This window comes from Ranitomeya imitator, chromosome 9 (assembly GCF_032444005.1).
Source record: "Ranitomeya imitator isolate aRanImi1 chromosome 9, aRanImi1.pri, whole genome shotgun sequence".
NCBI classification, from domain to species: Eukaryota; Metazoa; Chordata; class Amphibia; order Anura; family Dendrobatidae; genus Ranitomeya; species Ranitomeya imitator.
Genome location: NC_091290.1, coordinates 98,543,289 through 98,567,595, shown reverse-complemented (window position 1 = coordinate 98,567,595; position 24,307 = coordinate 98,543,289). Strand labels below are relative to the sequence as shown.

Here is a 24,307-nt window from a genome sequence, read left to right as displayed (position 1 = left end):
ACATGGTGTCCGCTAAAGAGTGCAGCCAATTTGTCATTCAAAAAGTCAAATGATGCTCCTTCCCTTCCAAGCCCTGCCGTGCGCCCAAACAGTGGTTTACCCCCACATATGAGGTATCAGGACAAATTGGACAACAACTTTCGTGGTTCAGTTTCTCCTTTTACCATATTGAAAATAAAAAAATTGTTGCTAAAAGATCATTTTTGTGACTAAAAAGTTAAATGTTCATTTTTTCCTTCCATGTTGCTTCTGCTGCTGTGAAGCACCTGAAGGGTTAATAAACTTCTTGAATGTGGTTTTGTGCACCTTGAGGGGTGCAGTTTTTAGAATGGTGTCACTTTTGGGTATTTTCAGCCATATAGACCCCTCAAACTGACTTCAAATGTGAGCTTCCTAGCAAAAAAAATTTTGTTTCCAAAATTGTGCTGATGTAAAGTAGACATGTGGGAAATGTTATTTATTAACTATTTTGTGTCACATAACTCTCTGGTTTAACAGAATAAAAATTCAAAATGTGAAAATTGTGAAATTTTAAAAATTTTCGCCAAATTTCAGTTTTTATCACAAATAAACGCAGAATTTATTGACCTACATTTACCACTAACATGAAGCCCATTATGTCACGAAAAAACAATCTCAGAACCGCTAGGATCCGTTGAAGCGTTCCTGAGTTATTACCTTATAAAGGGACACTGGTCAGAATTGCAAAAAATGGCCAGGTCATTAAGGTCAAAATAGGCTGGGTCATGAAGGGGTTAACAACTTCCGATATGCCTTTTAATGGCGGCAGTTAAAGCTACTCATTCCTCAGCGCTGCTTTTTAACAGCGTTGAGAAATAAGGGTATAGTGCTCCCCAGCATAAGAAAATCGGAGGTAGAAGAGACCCTGGAGAACATGAACAGGGACGTTTTCTATGGTCCCCTGTCACGTGAATGCTGTTTATGCACCCATTAACAGTGGTCACAAAAAAAAATCATTTTTATAATAAATTTCTCTCTCCTCTGATATGATCTAGCATATTAGAGAAGAGAGAAATGGTGTTATCCTCCTGGAAAACAAATAGCGGGCACATGCACAGTGTGCCCGCCGAGATCTGCCGGCTGGTACCCGGCAACAATAGGCAATTTTTTCTATTGGTTACTTTTGATCACTGTGATAGACCCTATGACAGTGATCAAAATAATATGGGGTTGGGGAAAGGATTTGGGTTAGGGTTGAAGTAAAATTTGTTTTTTTTTTCAAAAGTAAAAAAAAAAAGATGACCATTTGACAGCTAGTGTTGAGCGCAAGTGCTGGCTACTCGAGTTTGCATCTGGTAGGGTATGACTGGAGTATCGCGGATCCTCACATGTTTTATTTGGGTGCCTAACAGCTTCAAAACATGAAGGGAAGTGTCTAGAGCAGGTCACTTGAGCTCCTGTGATATTTGGTGCATACCCAAGCACTAGATACAAACTTGAGTAGCAAGCAATTACGCTCAACACGAATGACGACGACATAATCAATGTGACAACCTAATGTTATCAAATTTTGTTTTGTACCTATGGGTCAAAATGCTCACTATACCCCTGGATAAAATCCTTGAGGGGTGTGGTTTACAAACTGGGGTCACTTGTGGGAATTTCCACTGTTTAGGCACATCAGGGGCTCTCCAAACAGGACATGGCATCCACTCTTGATTCCATCCAATTTTATGTTCAAAAAGTCAAATGGCGCTCCTTCCCTTCCGAGCCCTGCCCTGCACCTAAACAGTGGATTTTCCCCACATATGGGGTATCAGGAGAAATGGCACAACAAATTGTGTGTGGTCCGTTTTCTCTTCCTACCATTGTGAAAATAAAAAAGTATAGATATAAAGTCATTTTTGTGAAAAAAGTTAAATATTAAATAGCTGGTCAATTTTTAATCCTTATAACAACATCCTAACAAAAAAAATTATGATCCCAAAATTGTGCTTATGTAAAGTAGACATGTGGGAAATGTTAATTATGAACTATTTTGTGTGACAGGACTCTCTGATTTAAGGACACAAAAAATCAATGTTTGAAAACTGCAACATTTTCAACATTTTTGCCAAATTTCCATTTCCATTTTACAAATAGACAGAAGTGATATTGACAAATTTTACCACTATCAAGAAGTACAACATGTCATGAATAAACAATCTCAGAATCCCTGGGATCCGTTGAAGTGTTCCAGAGTTATTACCACATAAAGTGACAGTGCTCAGAATTGTAAAATTTGGCTTGGTCATTAAGGTCAAAATTGGCTCTGTCATTAAGAGGTTAAAAGAAAGATCCAAAATGTAGCAATTTTTACACTGGCCACTACAGCTAGTACTAGATTAATATTTCCTGCGGTTTCATACTTCCTACAGTCATTTCAAGAGCCTCATTTTCAGACAGGAGATCATTGATCGGTATGACCTTTAAATTCAGTAGATTACACAGAATGTACCATTCACCAATATGTGTTGGCTACAGATCACCTCATATCCCTCATGACTTTTGTCCGGTTGAGAGCGTGTGTAAAAGGACGGGTTGCCCCCTAAAAATATACTAAACTTATAGTATCAAAGGGGAACCCTCCTTACACTTCTATTGACGTCCGATATTAACTATTATTGCCAAACTTGACTATTAATAATTAATATCCACTTAATAATGCCTCAACATTATCTTTTCCTTATACTATATACTAACTGAGACAAAACAGTGTAACAATAAAGGATATTTATTACACACACACTCAAGTCTGCAGTCTATAACATACAGATATATATTTATACCCAAGCTGGTGACTATAAATATATATATATATATATACAATTATGCTGATACTACAACACTAATACAGTAATATCACTACAGTATACAGTGATATCCCAACAATATCACACAGTAATAACCCACAATTAACTGCCAAATTACACAAATCACACATGCAATATCAGCCCTCCCAATCTATAGCTTACTAACCCTAAGGCCTAAGAGGTTACAGGGCCTAGTAAGAAAAGGGGATACAGAGTATACTTATCCACCATGTGGTTCCATGATCATTCCAGGATGCAGGCAAAGCAAAAGATGTAAAAGACAGAACCACATGCTCTTGTCCCTTTTATGTGACCAGCTAAAAGAGGTGTGTCCAGCCCCAGGTGTGGGGAATGAGGTCATAAGTCTATTGTCCACTGGCAAAGGTACATCCCCTCAATAACCTGTCTTACCAGCTCATGACAGACCTACTTTGCAATACTGCAGGCTGGAGGATGGGCTTCGCTCCTCCATGTGGGGGTGTATATATACAAAACATGCATTAAACACATCTCAATATAAAGATATACATTTTGGGGCACATCCCTTCTACAGCGTGGTAATGAATTACTTAAATACAATTCAGTAGGGTCGGAGTCAATCTGTTGCTGCTAATGTCCAACAGGAATTATGGATCAATAATAGCCCTAATAACCAGTTTCTAAAATGTTTGTCAGTTTTTTTTTATAGATAGCAACAATAATAAAAAAAAACATTAAAAACATTTTTAAACTATACATTTTACACCCTGTAATGCACTGTGTATCTATTTAAATTGCAGACACTGAGCAGGAAACAGCAACTCGAAACCTAATTTGTAATCTACAAATCTAATTTGTAATTACGCCTTTGAAATGTAATTGTAACCAGACAAGGGGTGAAACATTATTTCTGCCATATCCTCGGCTGCTTACAAGTTCATTTTTTTTAGTTAACTAATACAATCCAATCATTTCAAGTTTGATCTTCCTGAAGCCTCCTATAAACAGTTAATCAGAGTTTCAACTTTTGAAAGAGCTATTTTCTGAAGTCCAGCCTCAATGTAATGCAATTGTCTTTACCGGAAAAGGAGGAACAGAAGGGCTCTGCAACTAGCTGGCAGCACAATTTCCTGCCCTACTACAGACAGAACCCATTGAGCAGTGGTTCAGGTATAGCTGCGTCTGCTCTTTGTACTGTATCCTACATTGTACTGATTTGGTGAGTGCTGGCCTTTTCTCATTGCTCTATCTCTATCAGATTTGTAGACAGGTATTGATGTGTGTACCACTGTCTGTTTTGTGCATCCTTGGTAAGAATGGTTGGGAAATCACAAGAGATAACATAACATCAGTATTTATCATTAGCCACAAAGGACACAATAATCATCTTATGGTTGTTGTTTTATGATAGAAATTAATTAAAAAGGTGATCTGTGCTTGTCTGCAAATACTGGACTTGCATCCAAAAAGTTCTGTACACATTGTTTTAGTGATTTATTTCAGTATATGAAATATGAGACATTCCTTTAAAGCACTACTCCAGCATCTTGTTTACATTTCAGTGCTCGAATGGTGTCATTAATGTAATTTAATGAACAATGTCTTACACTTACCAGCCACCATCTTCAGCTCCTCCTGGAACCCATTCATTCCCACATAGCCATCTTGCAACTGCAACTTTTGACTGACTGGAAGTCAGAAGTAATGGTCCCAAGCTCTCAATGTAAATCTATCAGTCTCATTCTACCTCCGACACTGACTGGTGCATTCCAAATAACTCCAAGGAGCCCTTCCGGCAGGTCACAAGGTGCTGGAGAGTGAACGGAAACAGCTGAAGATATTGGCTGGTAAGTATGAGAATAAGAGGAGGGAACCTAGATTAGAAGCATCACCCCAGTGGAGTGGTGCATTAAACAAGCGACTTTATGGAGGGCCGATAACATAGCACTGTAGAAGTATATTGCTCAGACCCTGTAGAAGAGACCCAATGTGTCTGAAAAGCTTGTATGTGTCTTCTAATATTTTAAGAATTGTACTTTTATAGCATGGTCTTAAAGGGAAACTTAATGTAGCAAATCGCAGCACACTTCAATATCTTTAATGTTTTATTACATGAAAACATGGATATACTGTCATTTAGACTTACAAATTTCCATTGCAATATGAAAAAGTCAGTGAAACCACCACTATAGTCTCTATAGAGGAATTAAATGGCTTGTCTAAGTCTGGAGTCCCTCTATGGGACACACTGTGAGGATTTGACAAAAGCAGGTTGTCATGTGACCTCAAGTATGCTATTTGCATACTTCTGGTCACATTCTTACTAGACATGCCTGGCCTCACTCATTTCACTTGTAGTGAGTGAGGCTGCACATAGTTAGTCATCATGTGACTGTATGTATGCAAATCAGATACTTGTGTTACTTGCTGCCTGCTTCCTGCAATCGAGAATCCTGGCAGCATGCACTATGCGCACTGTGAGAATTTACAAGTCTGCAGTCACACATATGGACTGCAGACTTGAACCCCAAGCCTTTACAACCCCCTTTAAATTCCAGAAGGTGTACTGGAAAACGGGGAAAAAAATTTCAAGTGCTTTTAAATTTTGAAAGAAAACAAAACTCAATTCTGACATTGTTTCTTGGGAATTGTTTTGACAATGTGCATTTTGTGGTAAAAATAACCATGGAATATGATCTCATTAAGATTTCATCAATAACAAACTTGTCCAGATTTTTCATTTAAGAGGTGGCAAAAAAAATGGAAATCAGACCCGTAACATTTTAATTTTTTGGCTGATGGAGCTGAGTGATGGCTTATTTTTTGCATGGCAAGTTGATGTTTTTATTACCATTTTGAGATAGATATGACTTTTTGATCGCTTGACACAGTATTTTTGTAAAATTGCTGTGAACAAAAAAGTTTACGTTGTTTACCTATCGAGTTAATTGTTTTTATATATATATTTTTTAAACCATTTTCTTTGCTTTCCACAATTCTTATTAGCCCCTTAGGGGAGTTGAAGATGCGATCATCTGATCACTTGTGCATCTCTGTATATAGCAGAAATCATGGTCTCCTTTGAAGCCTGGCCACTGGCATAGTTTCAAAGAAGCCGTCCAATGAAAGACAAGGGGGTTCATGTAATGGGCTCGCCAATGAGCGTAATTAATGACCGTCGCGTGTTAAATGCCACTCTCAGAGATTGACTATTCAAGTAACAAGTTAACAATCGCACGCTGCTCTATCCATGATTATTAGGAGCAAGTTTTGGCTGTAATACACAGCCATTACTTTCTTACCGAGTATAGGGTGGGCTCGATGCGGTAGACTGCCCCATACGCCCACTTCCAACATTCGCTCCATATATACGGTGGATGTTGTGAAGGCGTTAAATAATGTTACATTAAAATCAAGTACAGATGTACCCAATATGCATGTATTTAAATGCACATGAAGGTAGCAACACATTTCATGGTGAAATTACATATATATATATCTAAAAGATATTACGGTAGAAAAACAGTAGCGTGTAAGTGCCTGAATTCAACTCCTCCTGCTGAATGGCACCAAGTCCCCACGCGTGTTTCGGCATCATCCTTTGTCAGAGGGCATCTCTTTCTTTATAAATCTTAATTTTTCTGCTACAGAACTCCTAATTCAATGCTTTAATTTGTACAACTATAGACTGAAAAGGTTTTCTCACAAAACAAGAAATACAAAATTATAACTCTCTGATAGACCACCAATCCTTAGAATGAAGGAGCTGTAGTGTTAATAACAAAGCATAGTGGCAGAAAGCTCAAATGTTGCTGTATTTCACCTCAAAATAGTGTAACTGTAAGGAGATGGATAAGTTGCCCATGTTCCCCCTTGAAGAAGCAAGTTTATTGTTGTAATATGTTATGTGATATAATGTGAACTGTACTGCATAATGTGATCATGTTAATGATGTGTTATGTGAATTGTGATCGGCATTAAAGGCATTTGTAGTGTTGATAGCGTGTATAGTTTGACAGTAGGGATAGGGAGAGTTAATGTTTGGGGCTAACCCAGAGTGGGTGGTGTTGCATTGAAGTGAAAGTGACAAATTCCTGTCAGAGGGTCAGAAAGGCCCTGGAGTGCATACAAAACGGATCTAAGGTCTGTTATGAGAAGTACTGCATTCTGGGATGTCCCTAAAGTGAGAGAAGACCAAAGGAAAGAGATAACGAGATCCATAGAAGAAGTGACTTAGAGACAGAGTGATCGATCAGAGACTGGTCCTGTAAGATTACGCCTAGTAGAAAGGTCCAGAGTTTATAACTCTTGAAAGTAAAGGGCCTAGACAGGACTGAGTACATGAGATTAATAGATTGTGAGAGAGCTTGAAGCCTAGTCCGGCCATACTAGCTCCCTAACGGGAAAGAAGACACAGAACCGCCGGGCGAGTAAAGGACTCTTGCTAAGCAGGACTGTAAAGTTAAGCTGGGTTGTGGAGAAACAGAAGACAAGTAGAAAGAGTCAAGAGGAAAAGGAAAGAAAGGAGAACAATAGAGAAGTAGGAAGGAATCTGTGTATGGAAAATGTTTTGGGTTGTAAACATAGTAACATCTACAATATGATTGTCTAAGGGTCACTTCCGTCTGTCTGTCTGTCCTTCTGTCTGTCACGGTTATTCATTCGCTGATTGGTCTCGCCAGCCACCTGTCATGGCTGCCGCGACCAATCAGCGACGGGCACAGTCCAGAAGAAAATGGCCGCTCCTTACTCCCCGCAGTCAGTGCCTGTCGCCCGCATACTCCCCACCGGTCACCGCTAACACAGGGTTAATGCCGGTGGTAACGGACAGCGTTATGCCGCGGGTAACGCACTCCGTTACCGCCGCTATTAACGCTGTGTGTCCCCAACTTTTTACTATTGACGCTGCCTATGCGGCATCAATAGTAAAAAATGTAATGTTAAAAATAATAATAATAAAAAAAACCTGCTACACTCACCCTCCGTAGTCGCTCGCGCCGGCCGCCATCTTCCGTTGCAGGTTCCGGTGGCAAAGATAGTATGGGAGAAGGACCTGCCATGACATCATGGTCATGTGACCGCGACGTCATCACAGGCCCTGCGCACCTGCGCGAGAAGGAACTGCCATGACGTTACGGTCATGTGACCGCGAAGTCATCACAGGTCCTGCGCTCATACCAACCCTGGGACCGGAACCTGCCATGGACTACAAGGGGCCTTCGGAAAGGTGAGTATATGTTTATTTTTTATTTTTTAACCTGTGGCAAACCTGGCTGGGCAATATACTACGTACCTGGGCAATATACTACGTGACTGGCCAATATACTACGTGGCTCTGTGCTCTATACTACTTCGCTGGCTGGGCAAAATACTACTTCGCTGTGCAATATACTACGTGGCTCTGTGCTGTATACTACGTCACTGGGCAATATACTGCGTAACTGGGCAATATACTATGTAACTGCCCAATATACTACGTGGCTCTGTGCTGTATACTATGTCGCTGTGCAATATACTACGTGGCTCTGTGCTGTATACTACGTCACTGGGTAATATACTACGTAACTGGGCAATATACTACGTGGCTCTGTGCTGTATACTACGTCACTAGGCAATATACTACGTTACTGGGCAATATACTAAGTGGCTGCGCAATATACTACATCACTAGGCAATATACTACGTGGTTGGGCAATATACTACGTACCTGGGCAATATACTACGTGGCTGGGCAATATATTACGTGACTGGGCAATATACTACGTGACTGTGCAATATACTACGTGGCTGGGCAATATACTACGTGGTTGGGCAATATACTACATTGCTGGGCAATATACTACGTCACTGGGCAATATACTACGTGGCAGGGCAATATACTACGTGGTTGGGCAATATACTACGTGGCTGGGCAATATACTACGTCACTGGGCAATATACTACGTGGCAGGGCAATATACTACGTGGTTGGGCAATATACTACGTCACTGGGCAATATAGCAGGGCAATATACTACGTAGCAGGGCAATATACTACGTGGTTGGGCAATATACTACGTGGCTGGGCAATATACTACGTGGCTGGGCAATATACTACGTGGCTGGAAAATCTTTACCCTATCATTTCCTGTTGAGTAAATGGAGGCCCAAGTGTGACACATGTGTTTAGGGCATTAATAGGAGTAACAGGGCCAGCCGACGTTGAGTGGGGGCGCCAATCTCGATTGTGTGTAGGGTGCCAACCTCCGCTGACAGGTAGTGGTCATTGAGGGCCGTTTCTCTAGGGCTAGATAGAGAGCACGGTTATTTGTGGTATTATGTCTGTGGTTGTTTTTATGGATTCATGTAATTAATGAAATAGGTATTGTACATATTTTTAGAGTATAGGTTAATTGTGCTACACTAATTTTCCCTGACCTATAACCAGTATTAGTTTTAGGCTTGGCAATATACTATGTGGCTGGGCAATATACTATGTGGGCTGTGCAATATACTACATGGCTGGGCAATATACTACGTGGACATGCATATTCTAGAATACCTGATGCGTTAAAATCGGGCCACCATCTAGTAGTAACATAGTTATTAAGGTTGAAGGAAGACTTTGAGACCATCTAGTTCAACCCATACCCTAACCTAACATGCCCTAACATGTTGATCTAGAGGAAGGAAAAAAAAAACCCATGTGGCAAATAAGCTCCACATTGGGGAAAAAAAAATTCCTTCCCGACTCCACATATGGCAATCAGACTAGTTCCCTGGATCAACGCCCTATCAAGGAATCTAGTATATATACCCTGTAACATTATACTTTTCCAGAAAGGTATCCAGTCCCCTCTTAAATTTAATTAATGAATCACTCATTACAACATCATACGGCAGAGAGTTCCATAGTCTCACTGCTCTTACAGTAAAGAATCCGCGTCTGTTATTATGCTTAAACCTTCTTTCCTCCAGACGTAGAGGATGCCCCCTTGTCCCTGTCTCAGGTCTATGATTAAAAAGATCATCAGAAAGGTCTTTGTACTGTCCCCTCATATATTTATACATTAAAATAAGATCACCCCTTAGTCTTCGTTTTTCCAAGCTAAATAGCCCCAAGTGTAATAACCTATCTTGGTATTGCAGACCCCCCAGTCCTCTAATAACCTTGGTCGCTCTTCTCTGCACCCGCTCTAGTTCAGCTATGTCTTTCTTATACACACCGGAGACCAGAACTGTGCACAGTATGCTAAGTGTGGTCGAACTAGTGACTTGTGTAGAGGTAAAATTATGTTCTCCTCATGTGCATCTATGCCTCTTTTAATGCATCCCATTATTTTATTTGCCTTTGTAGCAGCTGCCTGACACTGGCCACTAAATATGAGTTTGTCATCCACCCATACACCCAGGTCTTTTTCATTGATGATTTTGCCCACAGTTTTAGAATTAAGCACATAGTTATACATCTTCTTACTTCTACCCAAGTGCATGACCTTACATTTATCCCCATTAAAGCACATTTGCCATTTATCAGCCCAAGCTTCTAGTTTACATAAATCATCCTGTAATAAAAAAATGTTCACCTCTGTATTGATTACCCTGCAGAGTTTAGTGTCATCTGCAAATATTGAAATTCTGCTCTGTATGCCCCCCACAAGGTCATTAATAAATATGTTAAAAAGAAGAGGGCCCAATACTGACCCCTGTGGTACCCCACTGCTAACCGCGACCCAGTCCGAGTGTGCTCCATTAATAACCACCCTTTATTTCCTATCTCTGAGCCAGCTCTTAACCCACTTACACATATTTTCCCCTATCCCCATTATTCTCATTTTATGTATCAACATTTTGTGTGGCACCGTATCAAAAGCTTTTGAAAAATCCATATACACTACGTCCACTGGGTTTCCTTGGTCCAGTCCTGAACTTACCTCTTCATAGAAGCTGATCAGATTAGTCTGACATGAACGGTCCCTAGTAAACCCGTGCTGATACTGGGTCATGAGGTTATTCCTCTTCAGATACTCCAGTATAGCATCCCTTAGAATGCCCTCCAGGATTTTACCCACAGTAGAGGTTAAGCTTACTGGCCTATAATTTCCGAGTTCAGTTTTTTTCCCCTTTTTGAATATTGGCACCACATTTGCTATACGCCAGTCCTGTGGTACAGACCCAGTTATTATGGACTCTTTAAAGATTAAATATAATGGTCTATCAATGACTGTACTTAGGTCCTGCAGTACTCGGGGGTGTATCCCATCCGGGCCCGGAGATTTGTCAATTTTAGTGATTTTCCGACGCCGCCGCACTTCCTGCTGGGTTAAGCAGGTGATATTTAATGGGGAATTTTTATCACTAGTCATTTTGTCTGCCATGGGATTTTCTTGTGTAAATACTGATGAAAAAAAGTAATTTAGCATATTGGCTTTTTCCTCATCCTCATCCACCATTATTTCACCCAGATTATTTTTAAGGGGGCCATCACTATCATTTTTTAGTTTCTTACTATTTATGTAGTTAAAGAATATTTTGGGATTATTTTTACTCTCTCTGGCAATGAGTCTCTCTGTCTCAATCTTTGCTGCCTTGATTTGCTTTTTACAGAATTTATTTAATTTTTTGTATTCATTTAATGCCTCATCACTACCAACTTCCTTTAATTCTCTAAATGCTTTCTTTTTGTCTCTTATTGCGCTCTTTACAGCTCAATTTAGCCATATTGGTTTCCTCCTATTTCTAGTATGTTTATTCCCATACGTATATACTGTGTGTGCACAGGTCCTATCCAGGATGCTAATAAACGTCTCCCATTTTCTTTGTGTATTTTTATGTCTCAGGATATCGTCCCAGTTAATTGCACCAAGATCCTCTCTCATCAGTTGGAAATTTGCCCTCCTGAAGTTTAGTGTCATTGTCACCCCTCTACTACACATAGTAACATAGTAACATAGTTAGTAAGGCCGAAAAAAGACATTTGTCCATCCAGTTCAGCCTATATTCCATCATAATAAATCCCCAGATCTACGTCCTTCTACAGAACCTAATAATTGTATGATACAATATTGTTCTGCTCCAGGAAGACATCCAGGCCTATCTTGAACCCCTCGACTGAGTTTGCCATCACCACCTCCTCAGGCAAGCAATTCCAGATTCTCACTGCCTTAACAGTAAAGAATCCTCTTCTATGTTGGTGGAAAAACCTTCTCTCCTCCAGACGCAAAGAATGCCCCCTTGTGCCCGTCACCTTCCTTGGTATAAACAGATCCTCAGCGAGATATTTGTATTGTCCCCTTATATACTTATACATGGTTATTAGATCGCCCCTCAGTCGTCTTTTTTCTAGACTAAATAATCCTAATTTCGCTAATCCATCTGGGTATTGTAGTTCTCCCATCCCCTTTATTAATTTTGTTGCCCTCCTTTGTACTCTCTCTAGTTCCATTATATCCTTCCTGAGCACCGGTGCCCAAAACCGGACACAGTACTCCATGTGCGGTCTAACTAGGGATTTGTACAGAGGCAGTATAATGCTCTCATCATGTGTATCCAGACCTCTTTTAATGCACCCCTTTAATGCACATCTTATTAAAGGATACATGAAAACTTATTATTTTGTGATCACTATTCCCCAAGTGACCCCCAACCCTTATATTTGATATGCGGTCTGGCCTGTTGGTTAATATAAGGTCTAGTAGTGCCCCCCTTCTTGTTGGGTCCTGAACCAATTGTGAAAGGTGATTGTCTCTCATAGTTGTCAAAAACCGATTACCTTTGCTGGAACTGCAGGTTTCTGTTCCCCAATCTATTTCAGGGTAGTTGAAGTCCCCCATGATAATGACTTCTCCTTGAGTCGCAGCTTCATCTATTTGCTTTACGGGGATATTCTCCGTTGCTTCCATTATTTTTGGAGATTTATAACAAACCCCTATCAGTAATTTATTATTTTCCCCCCTCCCCTTATCTCCACCCACAGGGACTCTACATTTTCATTAGATTCACCTATATTATCACGCCGGATGGGTTTTAAGGATGATTTTACATATAGACACACCCCTCCCCCTCGCCTATCCATTCGGTCATTTCTGAACAGACTATAACTCTGCAAGTTAACAGCCCAGTCATGGCTCTCATCCAGCCATGTTTCAGATATCCACACCATGTCATAATTATGCTCCAACAACATTAGTTCTAATTCATCCATTTTGTTGGCGAGGCTTCTGGCATTAGTATACATACACTTTATGTATCTCTCTGCACCTCTATTCTTTCTTAAATTATGAATTGTTGTAACCCCACCCCCCATGCCACCACCACCCCAACTTCCTTATTTGTGCCCAGGTCTCTATCTGCACTTCCTTCCCCTCCTATAAAATGAATACCCTCCCCCCCCAATCCCTAGTTTAAACACTCCTCCAACCTTCTAGCCATTTTCTCCCCCAGCACAGCTGCACCTTCCCCATTGAGATGCAGCCCGTCCCTAGCGTAGAGCCTGTATCCAACTGAGAAGCCAGCCCAGTTCTGCAGGAACCCAAACCCCTCCTTCCTACTCCAATTCTTGAGCCACTTATTAACCTCCCTAATCTTCCGTTGCCTCTCTTGCGTGGCACGTGGTACAGGCAGTATTTCGGAAAATACCACGTTGGAGGTCCTTGCTTTTAGCTTGCAGCCTAATTCCCTGAAATCATCTTTAAGGACCTTCCACCTACCTCTAACTTTGTCATTTGTGCCAATGTGCACCATGACCGCGGGGCCTCACCAGCCCCTCCCAGTAATCTGTCCACCCGATCAGCGATGTGTCGGACTCGAGCGCCAGGTAGGCAGCACACCGTTCGACGATCCCTGTCTTTGTGACAGATTGCCCTATCTGTTTCCCTAATAATTGAGTCCCCCACTACCAGCACCTGTCTGGCCTGCCCTGCTCTCCTATTTCCCTCCTTACTGGAGCAGTCACTCCTCCGGCTTTCAGAGGACATGCCTGGCTGCAGCAGTGCTACCCCTGTACTGGCACCCCCCTCATCTGCCAACTTAGCAATCTTATTGGGGTGTGCCAGATCAGGACTACCCTCCCTGGTACTCTTCCTTCTACCCGGCCTTCTAACTGTCACCCAGCTTGCTACTCCACTGTCCTGTGGCTCCATCCTACCATCCCCCCCTTCATCAATCCCATTGAACGTCTGCTCAGTGAGCAGAAGACTCCTTTCCATATTGTCTATGGATCTCAGTGTTCCCAGCTGCACATTTAGATTCAGAATCTGGGCTTCCAAATGCACAACGTGCTCACATCTCGCACAGCAGTATGCATCCTCGACCGGCTGCTCAAGGACTGCATACATGTGGCAAGATGTGCACTGGATGGCATTAGCAACAGTGGAGCACATTTCCTAATGGGGATAGCACCACACAGAAACATTAAATAAAAAAACAAAAACAAAAAAAACAAACAAATACAAAGTATTAAGATACAGACAGCAATTCAGTGATTCCACCCTTGGAAACTCCCTGAATCCAAAGTCACTGAATCACAAATCACACACTTACCGCCGCTCACACTTATGCTCAGGTCACACTCAGCTCGTTCACACTCGCTAAGCTGAAGATTTAAAGACTTTTTTTTCTTTTTCCCCTCAACAGCAAAAAGGAAACCTTCATAAGACTGTGTTAGGGGTCGAGTTCCCGCTTCTGCACAGGGGGAATCTCGAGCCACCTCCGCTGCGGTCTCCCATTCTTGTCCAGCCACAGTGGAGTCTGCTCAGCAAAGACGTCGATCCCAGCGTCTTGCTCATTCTCACTCTGTTCTGAGAGTTACTGCTGCTTCTCCAGTCTCTGCCATTAAAGTCAGTGCTGGTCAGCAGCGAGCGGACTTCTCTGGGACTAAGTCCTTGTCTGCACGTACTGAGCATGCCCAGGGTAAGATCTCCCGTTGGAGATCGAGGGTCATGTGCTCAGGCTCTACAGCACATTCCATTGGTCCTCTTGGCAGGTCTTGGAAGGGCAAAGGTGCTGTGGCCACTTCCTGTGCTGCTGCTATATAAACTGCGCATGACTGCACGGCCATGCGCTAGTATTGTCTTTCAATCGCTAATGTGTGTATGTTGTGAGTGCAAGTCGTCCTTGGATACCCCTACCCTATTGAATGACTGTTCGCGGAAGGTGTATGGCTGCTACCTAGCGCCCGACTTATCCTACAGCACTAGTCACACATTATAGCGTCCAGTTGCTGTGACCGCCAGTACGGCGCCGTGCACTTCCTCTGTGCTTTCCTTACCCAAGCCTGGGTGGTTAGTGGCGTTCGTCAGTGCGGCACTGCATGCACTCTTGTGCCTTAATATTGCTCTTCAGTTTCCTTACACACCCAGTTGCGGTGTTGTGCCAGCAAGGGTCTAATCGGACTTTAATCCTAGTTGGGGTTGAGTTCGCTGACTACTTGCTCGCGCTTTAGGTGCGGTACCGCGGTCCTGTGCCTTAACAGGATTGCTTCTTTCACGCTGGGTGAGGTTAACCCACGCGTGTATACTTTAGTGTACCGCCATATAGTCTGCTAATTGCTAGCAGCAGGTTTTCACCTGCACGGTGGACCCCGGACTGCGAACGCATCTATACCATCTGTCTTGGTGCGTTCCGCCAGTCCTAACAGAATACTAGCGCCAGGGTCTGGCTAGTAAAATGGCGGACGACCAGCGTTTACAGCGGTACATCCAGCAGCTGGAGGGAAGGTTGGCGGCTCTTGAGCATTCAACCTCAGCTGTGGATGTTACTGCTGTCGCTGTTCAGGCTGCAAGTGTGGCTGCAGCTACCTTGTCCACTGCCGCCCCTGTACCGACGCTATATCGCCTCCCGCTACCAGAGAAATTTTCTTGTGACAGTAAGTCCTGTAGGGGTTTCGTGAGTCAGTGCTCAATACATCTCGAGCTTCTGGCCTCTCGTTTCCCTACAGAGCGGGCTAAGGTGGGCTTTATAATTTCCTTATTGTCGGACAGGGCGTTACAGTGGGCTACGCCGCTGTGGGAGCGTGGCGATCATGTGGTGCAGAGTGCTCCGTTATTCCTGAGCACTCTGAAACAGGTCTTTCTAGGACCTCGTGTCACCCATGACACGGCGCTCCAACTGTTGGCACTGACTCAGGGCTCGTCCTTGGTCAGCCTTTTTGCCGTCCATTTCCGCACTCTAGCATCTGAGCTGGAGTGGTCGGATAAAGCCCTTATCCCTATATTTTGGAGGGGGCTGGCTGACCACGTTAAGGATGCTCTGGCCACTAGGGAGATTCCCGCCACACTGGAAGAGTTAATAACAGTATCTACTCGCATCGACCTCCGTTTTCACGAGCGGAGGTTAGAGCGAGCCCAGTGTAGGCAGAGGTTTCGGCTGGCTCCCACCTTCGCCAAACCTTTGGAATCTCCAGTCCAGGCTCCTGAGTTCCAGGAACCTAAGGTGGTGTCACGAGCGGGATCTAAGTCCCAGACCGCTCGTGCACTCCAGGGTTGCCATGTATGCCAACAGTCAGGACATTTTGCCACCAGATGTCATCAGCGGTCGAGGAAACGTCAGCGTCTAGTGGTAGTAGGTGGAGGTGCACTAGACACTGCGACGTTTGCCTCCAAATTGTCCTTTAAGGGGACAATTACCTTTGGCTCATCCTCCCACTCGGTAGACCTCTGCGTGGATTCGGGGGCGGAGGGCAATTTTATGTCTTCTGCCTTCGCCCAACGTCACGCAATACCCCTGGTTATGCTAGCTCAACCAGTAACGGTACGAGTGGTGAATGGGTCGACACTCCCCGCACAGATAACACATTAGACCATCCCTGTTACTCTGTCCATGTCGCCATCCCATCAGGAGATTATTTCTCTGCTCATCATTCCTGAGGGTATTGATGAGGTCCTGTTGGGGATACCTTGGCTACGGTACCACTCTCCTCACATCGAGTGGTCCTCAGGCAGAATTCTGGGATGGGGTGAATCATGTGGGGGTAGGTGTCACCGAGAGTGCGTTCAGGTTGCTACTACTGAGGTACCCGCAGATCTATCCTCTCTCCCCAAGCAATATTGGTCTTACGCAGACGTGTTCTCCAAAAAGGCGGCGGAGACCCTTCCGCCCCATTGCCCCTATGACTGTCCTATCGATCTCTTGCCTGGTGCGGAGCCTCCCCGGGGTCGAGTTTATCCATTATCTCTCCCGGAGACGGAGGCCATGTCTCAGTACATTCAAGAGAATCTGGCAAGAGGGTTTATCAGGAAGTCAGTGTCACCTGCTGGGGCAGGGTTCTTCTTCGTGCAGAAGAAGAATGGGGAACTACGTCCATGCATAGACTACAGGGGTCTTAACGCTATCACCGTTAAGAACAAGTATCCTTTGCCCTTGATATCCGAGCTCTTCGATAGGCTTCGGGGAGCTAGAGTGTTTACTAAATTAGATCTGCGGGGTGCTTACAACCTGATTCGCATCCGTGAGGGGGACGAATGGAAAACGGCGTTTAACACCAGAGATGGGCACTATGAGTATCTGGTGATGCCTTTCGGGCTCTGTAATGCCCCAGCCGTTTTTCAAGACTTTGTCAACGACATCTTCCGGGATATGCTTTCCACCTCAGTTGTAGTCTATCTGGATGATATTCTCATCTTTTCTCCAGATATTGACTCCCACCGGAGAGATGTTGGCAGAGTCTTCGACCTCCTACGGGCAAACTCTCTTTACGCTAAGTTGGAGAAGTGTATGTTTGAGCAGGAGTCTTTGCCGTTCCTGGGCTATATCATCTCCGCCCAGGGATTGGCTATGGATCCTGCCAAACTACAGGCTGTGATGGACTGGCAAGAGCCCCATTCTCTTAAAGCGGTGCAGCTTCATTAACTATTACCGCCAGTTCATTCCCCACTTCTCAACTCTGGTAGCTCCCTTGGTAGCCCTCACCAAGAAGGGAGCGAATCCTAAATTGTGGTCGGAAGAGGTCTCCAAGGCCTTCACTTCTATTAAGTCCCACTTTGCTAGCGCTCCCATCTTACATCGTCCCGATGTGGATAAGCCATTCCTAATGGAGGTGGATGCCTCATCCGTTGGTGCTGGAGCAGTCCTCTATCAGAAGGATGCTCAAGGTCGGAAGCATCCATGCTTCTTCTTCTCTAAGACCTTCTCGCCAGCGGAGAGAAACTACTCCATCGGGGATAGGGAGCTGCTAGCAATGAAGTTGGCCTTTTCAGAGTGGAGACATCTTCTGGAAGGTGCGCGGTTTCCCTTCCAGGTTTACACTGACCACAAAAATTTGGTCTACTTACAAACAGCCCAGCGGCTAAATTCTCGCCAAGCCAGATGGTCCTTGTTCTTTTCCCGGTTCCACTTTTCTCTTAATTTTCTCGCCGGGGAGAAGAATATTCGTGCTGATGCTCTCTCTCGCTCCCTTATGTCAACTGAAGAGGAGGAAGAGGAGCCTCGGCTTATTGTTCCTTCTGAGAGCCTGAGAACAGTAGCGCCGGTTTCGCTCGAGTCTGTGCCTCCGGGCAAGACTTTTGTGCCCATTAATTTGCGACCGGAGGTTCTCTTTTGGGCTCATTCGTCCAGAGTGGGTGGACACTTTGGGACAAAGAGGACATCTGAGCTACTGGCGAGGACGTACTGGTGGCCGCATATGGTCCGGGATGTCAGGGATTATATTCTGGCGTGTGTCTCCTGCGCCAAAAATAAATCTCCGTGTCAAAGGCCAGCTGGGTTGCTCTATCCCTTACCGGTGGCAGATAGGCCCTGGGAGATGGTCGGGATGGACTTTGTCGTGGGTTTGCCCAAGTCTCGTGGCTGTACCATCATTTGGGTCATCACCGATCATTTCTCGAAAATGGTGCATTTGGTGCCACTACCACGGTTACCTTCTGCACGGGCCTTGGCTGCGTTGTTCATTAAGCACATCTTCCGCCTACATGGTATGCCTGACAAAATTGTCAGTGACCGGGGTCCCCAGTTTGCGTCTCGGTTCTGGAGAGAGCTATGTCGTCTTCTCAGTATTGAGTTGAATCTCTCTTCCGCTTATCATCCCAAGACGAATGGGTTGGTAGAGAGGACCAACCAGACCTTGGTCACATACCTGCGACATTTTGTTTCAGCCAGGCAGGATGACTGGGCATCCTTGCTATCATGGGCAGAGTTTGCGCTGAACAACGCCTTAGCCGACTCCACTGGACAAACCCCATTCCTCCTCAACTATGGTCAGCATCCACGGGTACCTGTGCCTATGCCCGTGTCTTCCGCAGACTCCAGGGTGGCAGACTGGGCTGTGGAGGCACGGGATATTTGGGACCGCACTCAGGATGCCATTCGGGCCTCTAAGGAGAGAATGAGGTCCTCCACCGATGCTCATCGGCGCCCCGCACCGACCTTTGCTCCTGGCGACTTGGTGTGGCTCTCCGCTCGTAACATCAGGCTGCGAGTTGAGTCCACTAAATTTGCTCCTCGCTACTTGGGTCCCTTCAAGGTCCCCGAACAGGTTAATCCTGTGGTCTACCATCTGGCTCTTCCTCCACGCCTTGGTATCACCGACACCTTTCATGTGTCCCTCCTTAAGCCCGTATACATGTCCCGGTTTTCTGAGTCATCTGCCGGGACATCGGGTTCGTCTACGGACGATTTCGAGGTGAACGCTATCTTGGGGTGCAAGGTGGTACGTGGCAAAAATTTTTTTTGGGTGGACTGGAAGGGTTACGGCCCTGAGGATAGGTCCTGGGAGCCTGCTGAGCACATTCAGGCTCTGCAGCTCATTGCTGCCTTCGAACGTAGCGAGGCCCAAGGAGGGGGGGCAATGTTAGGGGTCGAGTTCCCGCTTCTGCACAGGGGGAATCTCGAGCCACCTCCGCTGCGGTTTCCCATTCTTGTCCAGCCGCAGTGGAGTCTGCTCAGCAAAGACGTCGGTCCCAGCGTCTTGCTCATTCTCACTCTGTTCTGAGAGTTACTGCTGCTTCTCCAGTCTCTGCCATTAAAGTCAGTGCTGGTCAGCAGCGAGCGGACTTCTCTGGGACTAAGTCCTTGTCTGCATGTACTGAGCATGCCCAGGGTAAGATCTCCCGTTGGAGATCGAGGGTCATGTGCTCAGGCTCTGCAGCACATTCCATTGGTCCTCTTGGCAGGTCTTGGAAGGGCGAAGGTGCTGTGGCCACTTCCTGTGCTGCTGCTATATAAACTGCGCATGACCGCACGGCCATGCGCTAGTATTGTCTTTCAATCGCTAATGTGTGTATGTTGTGAGTGCAAGTCGTCCTTGGATACGCCTACCCTATTGAATGATTGTTCGCGGAAGGTGTATGGCTGCTACCTAGCGCCCGACTTATGCTACAGCACTAGTCACACATTATAGCGTCCAGTTGCTGTCACCGCCAGTACGGCGCCGTGCACTTCCTCTGTGCTTTCCTTACCCAAGCCTGGGTGGTTAGTGGCGTTCGTCAGTGCGGCACTGCATGCACTCTTGTGCCTTAATATTGCTCTTCAGTTTCCTTACACACCCAGTTGCGATGTTGTGCCAGCAAGGGTCTAATCGGACTTTAATCCTAGTTGGGGTTGAGTTCGCTGACTACTTGCTCGCGCTTTAGGTGCGTTACCGCGGTCCTGTGCCTTAATAGGATTGCTTCTTTCACGCTGGGTGAGGTTAACCCACGCGTGTATACTTTAGTGTACCGCCATATAGTCTGCAAAATTGCTAGCAGCAGGTTTTCACCTGCACGGTGGACCCCGGACTGCGAACGCATCTATACCATCTGTCTTGGTGCGTTCCGCCAGTCCTAACAGACTGTGTACCCCTTATCTCTTATACATATTTCCTACAAGTTCCCGTTCAGTGAAAAGTTTATTTTCAAATGGCTATCTCCCTCATTGAACTGTGAAACATCTGGTCCTGGCAAACCAGCAACATCAGTGACATGCGGCCTTTGGGGGTGTAGCGCCTTCACACCACAAGTCCACACACCCAGCCAGGACCCCCCCACATTCATGTAACAGGCGAATATCTCGCCCATGGCTACCACCACGCTCCACGTTCCACTACATGCAGGTTTTGTTTGAGTAATAGGGGGCTTTTTTAACTAATAGGGGGCCCCTTTGACTAATAGAGGGCGGTTTAGCTTCCATTTGTTGTTTATTTTTAGAATGGAAAGAAAAAATCATCATGATGGGTATATTTTTCCTTTATAAAAAAACGTCTACCAAGCAGAGACTAGATATAAATCTTCGGACCCTCTGCCTATATGGGTACGTGCTGGATCCTAATTCCAGGTATCTGTTTCATTTGTCAGTTCTAAACCAAACAAACTACGGTGAATACCGGTGAAAACCGTCATGTGAACAGAGCTAAAGAATTTTATGTAACCGCAAATTACCAGATGCTCAGCAGGAACCAAATGTAATTAAGGAGTCATTCTGCAAATGAAGTGTGGAGTGAAAAGGAGGCAGGCATGGTGTCCGTCCTGACCCGTGCTGTACACTACAACTCAGCTCAGTTCACTTGATGAACAAACTACTGAAGACAAAAAATACACAAAGGAATTTTCACAAAAAAAAGCCATTTTCCTCAACTTGATTCATGAACTCAAATTGATACATAAGCAGCATCTGGTTGTAAATGGAGAGATGGCACGGAGCACCACCACTGTTTTGTGGCCGCCGTCAGGTACTGCAGAACAGCCGCACTCAAGTTTTGAATTTTTGATGCATAACAAGAGCAGAAGTTTATTCAAGTCACCACAATATTAGACAAAAATAGAGAGGGTCTCTGTGGTAGGCACCCACTTTTTGCCTACCACGGAGACCCTCTCTATTTTTTGCCTAATATTGTGGTGACTTGAATAAACTTTTGCTCTTGTTATGCATCAAAAATTCAAAACTTGAGTGCGGCTGCTTTCTTCAGCTTATGACTCTTGATTGGATCATCCACGTTCAGCCAGCACCTAACTATACATTGAGTGCACGCCATTTTCTTCCTATAAGGTACTGCAGAACAGCGTTTGAATAGAATGTCAATGTTGTACAAAACCCCTTAAATATAATATGTATTATCTGTTTCTTTTATAAAATAATACAAAATCATAGGGAAACACTACAAAAAAATTGTGATGAAAAAGGGAAGGCATCCTAAAAGTAATCAACGTACAGTGGGGAAAAAAGTATTTAGTTCGCCACCAATTGTGCAAGTTCACAGAAAAATCAATGAATCCAGCAAGAATGTAATAAAATCAGTGAATTTATTTCTTCATTTAAAAAAAGGAAAGGGTTATATCCTATGGTACACCACTTGTAAATAGGTTATGATTTCTTACAGCATTATGCACATATAGCAGCGTTCTTCCGACGCATTTCGACTAACGTCTTAATCACCATGAAGAACGCTGCTACATGTGCATAATGCTGTAAGAAATTATAACCTATTTACAAGTGGTGTACCATAGGATATAACCCTTTCCTTTTTTTAACCCCTTACCCCCAAGGGTGGTTTGCACGTCAATGACCAGGCCAATTTTTACAATTCTGACCACTGTTCTTTTATGAGGTTATAACTCTGGAACGCTTCAACGGATCCTGGTGATTCTGAAATTGTTTTCTCGTGACATATTGTACTTCATGATAGTGGTAAAATTTCTTTGATATTACCTGCGTTTATTTGTGAAAAAACGGAAATTTGGCGAAAATTTTGAAAATTTTGCAATTTTCCAACTTTGAATTTTTATGCAATTAAATTACTGAGACATGTCACACAAAATACTTAATAAGTAACATTTCCCACATGTCTACTTTACATCAGCACAATTTTGGAACCAAAATTTTTTTTTGTTAGGGAGTTATAAGGGTTAAAAGTTGACCAGCAATTTCTCATTTTTACAACACCATTTTTTTTTAGGGACCACATCTCATTTGAAGTCATTTTGAGGGGTCTATATGATAGAAAATAGCCAATTGTGACACCATTCTAAAAACTGCACCCCTCAAGGTGCAGTTCAACATTCAAGAAGTTTATTAACCCTTCAGGTGTTTCACAGGAATTTTTGAAATGTTTAAATAAAAATGAACATTTAACTTTTTTCACAAAAAATTTACTTCAGCTCCAATTTGTTTTATTTTACCAAGGGTAACAGGAGAAAATGGACCCCAAAAGTTGTTGTACAATTTGTCCTGAGTACGCCGATACCCCATATGTGGGGGTAAACCACTGTTTAGGTGCATGACAGAGCTCGGAAGTGAAGGAGGGAAATTTGACTTTTCAATGCAAAATTGACAGGAATTGAGATGGGACGCCATGTTGCATTTGGAGAGCCCCTGATGTGCCTAAACATTGAAACCCCCCACAAGTGACACCATTTTGGAAACTAGACCCCCTAAGGAACTTATCTAGATGTGTGGTGAGCACTTTGACCCACCAAGGGCTTCACAGAAGTTTATAATGCAGAGCCGTTAAAATAAAACAAAACATTTTTCCCACAAAAATTATTTTTAGCCCCCATTTTTTTATTTTTCCGAGGGGAACAGGAGAAATTGGACGCCAAAAGTTGTTGTCCAATTTGTCCTGAGTACGCTGATAAACCATATGTGGGGGGGGGAACCACTGTTTGGGTGCATAGGAGGGCTCGGAAGGGAAGGAGCGCCATTTGGAATGCAGACTTAGATGGAATGGTCTGCAGGCGTCACATTGGGTTTGTAGAGCCCCTAATGTACCTAAACAGTAGAAACCCCCCACAAGTGACACCATTTTGGAAAGTAGACCCCCTAAGGAACTTATCTGGATGTGTGGTGAGCACTTTGACCCACCAAGGGCTTCACAGAAGTTTATAATGCAGAGCCGTAAAAATAAAACAAAATTTTTTTCCCACAAAAATTATTTTTAGCCCCCAGTTTTGTATTTTTCTGAGGGTAACTGTTATGAACTGGTGGTTTAGGAGCAACATGGGACGAGCGCTGAAGGAGGTGGTACCTGTACTGACCGCAGACCCTAAGCTCAACACAGCACTAGAAGTAGCCGTGGGATGCTCCTGTCACTCCCTAGGCACCTCGTCACAGCCTGAGAACTAACTACCCCTAAAGATAGAAACAGGAAAACTATCTTGCCTCAGAGAAAATCCCCAAAGTACAGAAAGCCCCCCACAAGTAATGACTGTGAGTGGAGAGGGAAAAGACATACACAGAATGAAACCAGGATGTAGCACAGGAGGCCAGTCTAGCTAGATAGGAAGGACAGGATAGGATACTGTGCGGTCAGTATTAAAAACTACAAAAATCCACACAGAGTTTACAAAAGTCTCCACACCTGATTAAAGGTGTGGAGGGTAAATCTGCTTCCCAGAGCTTCCAGCTTAACTGAATTAATCCATACTGAGAAGCTGGACAAAACATAGAATGCACAGAATGAATAAGTCCACAACATGTGGACAGAAAAGAGCAAAGCAAGGACTTATCTTTGCAGAACTGGTCAGGATATCAGGGAAATCCAAGAGAGATGTGAATCCAACCAGGAACCATTGACAAGTGGCACTGGCTGATGAGAAGAGCCAGGCATAAATAGCCGAGCAGAAAGACAATCAG

At 44.0% G+C, this 24,307-nt stretch overlaps 1 protein-coding gene across 2 annotated transcripts in view; it reads left to right on the top strand.

Moving 5' to 3' along the window:
• LOC138649626 (dipeptidase 2-like) overlaps positions 1–24,307 on the top strand; it is a 438,600-nt gene that overhangs the window by 35,512 nt on the left and 378,781 nt on the right. Inside the window, exon 1 of one of the 2 annotated variants that reach the window (XM_069740169.1) lies at positions 3,936–4,011. The exons of the other annotated variant lie outside the window; for it this stretch is intronic. The gene's annotated coding sequence lies outside the window, so the exon portion shown is untranslated. Of the gene's footprint in view, positions 1–3,935; positions 4,012–24,307 lie in introns of those variants that run through there. 2 annotated transcript variants of the gene reach the window in all.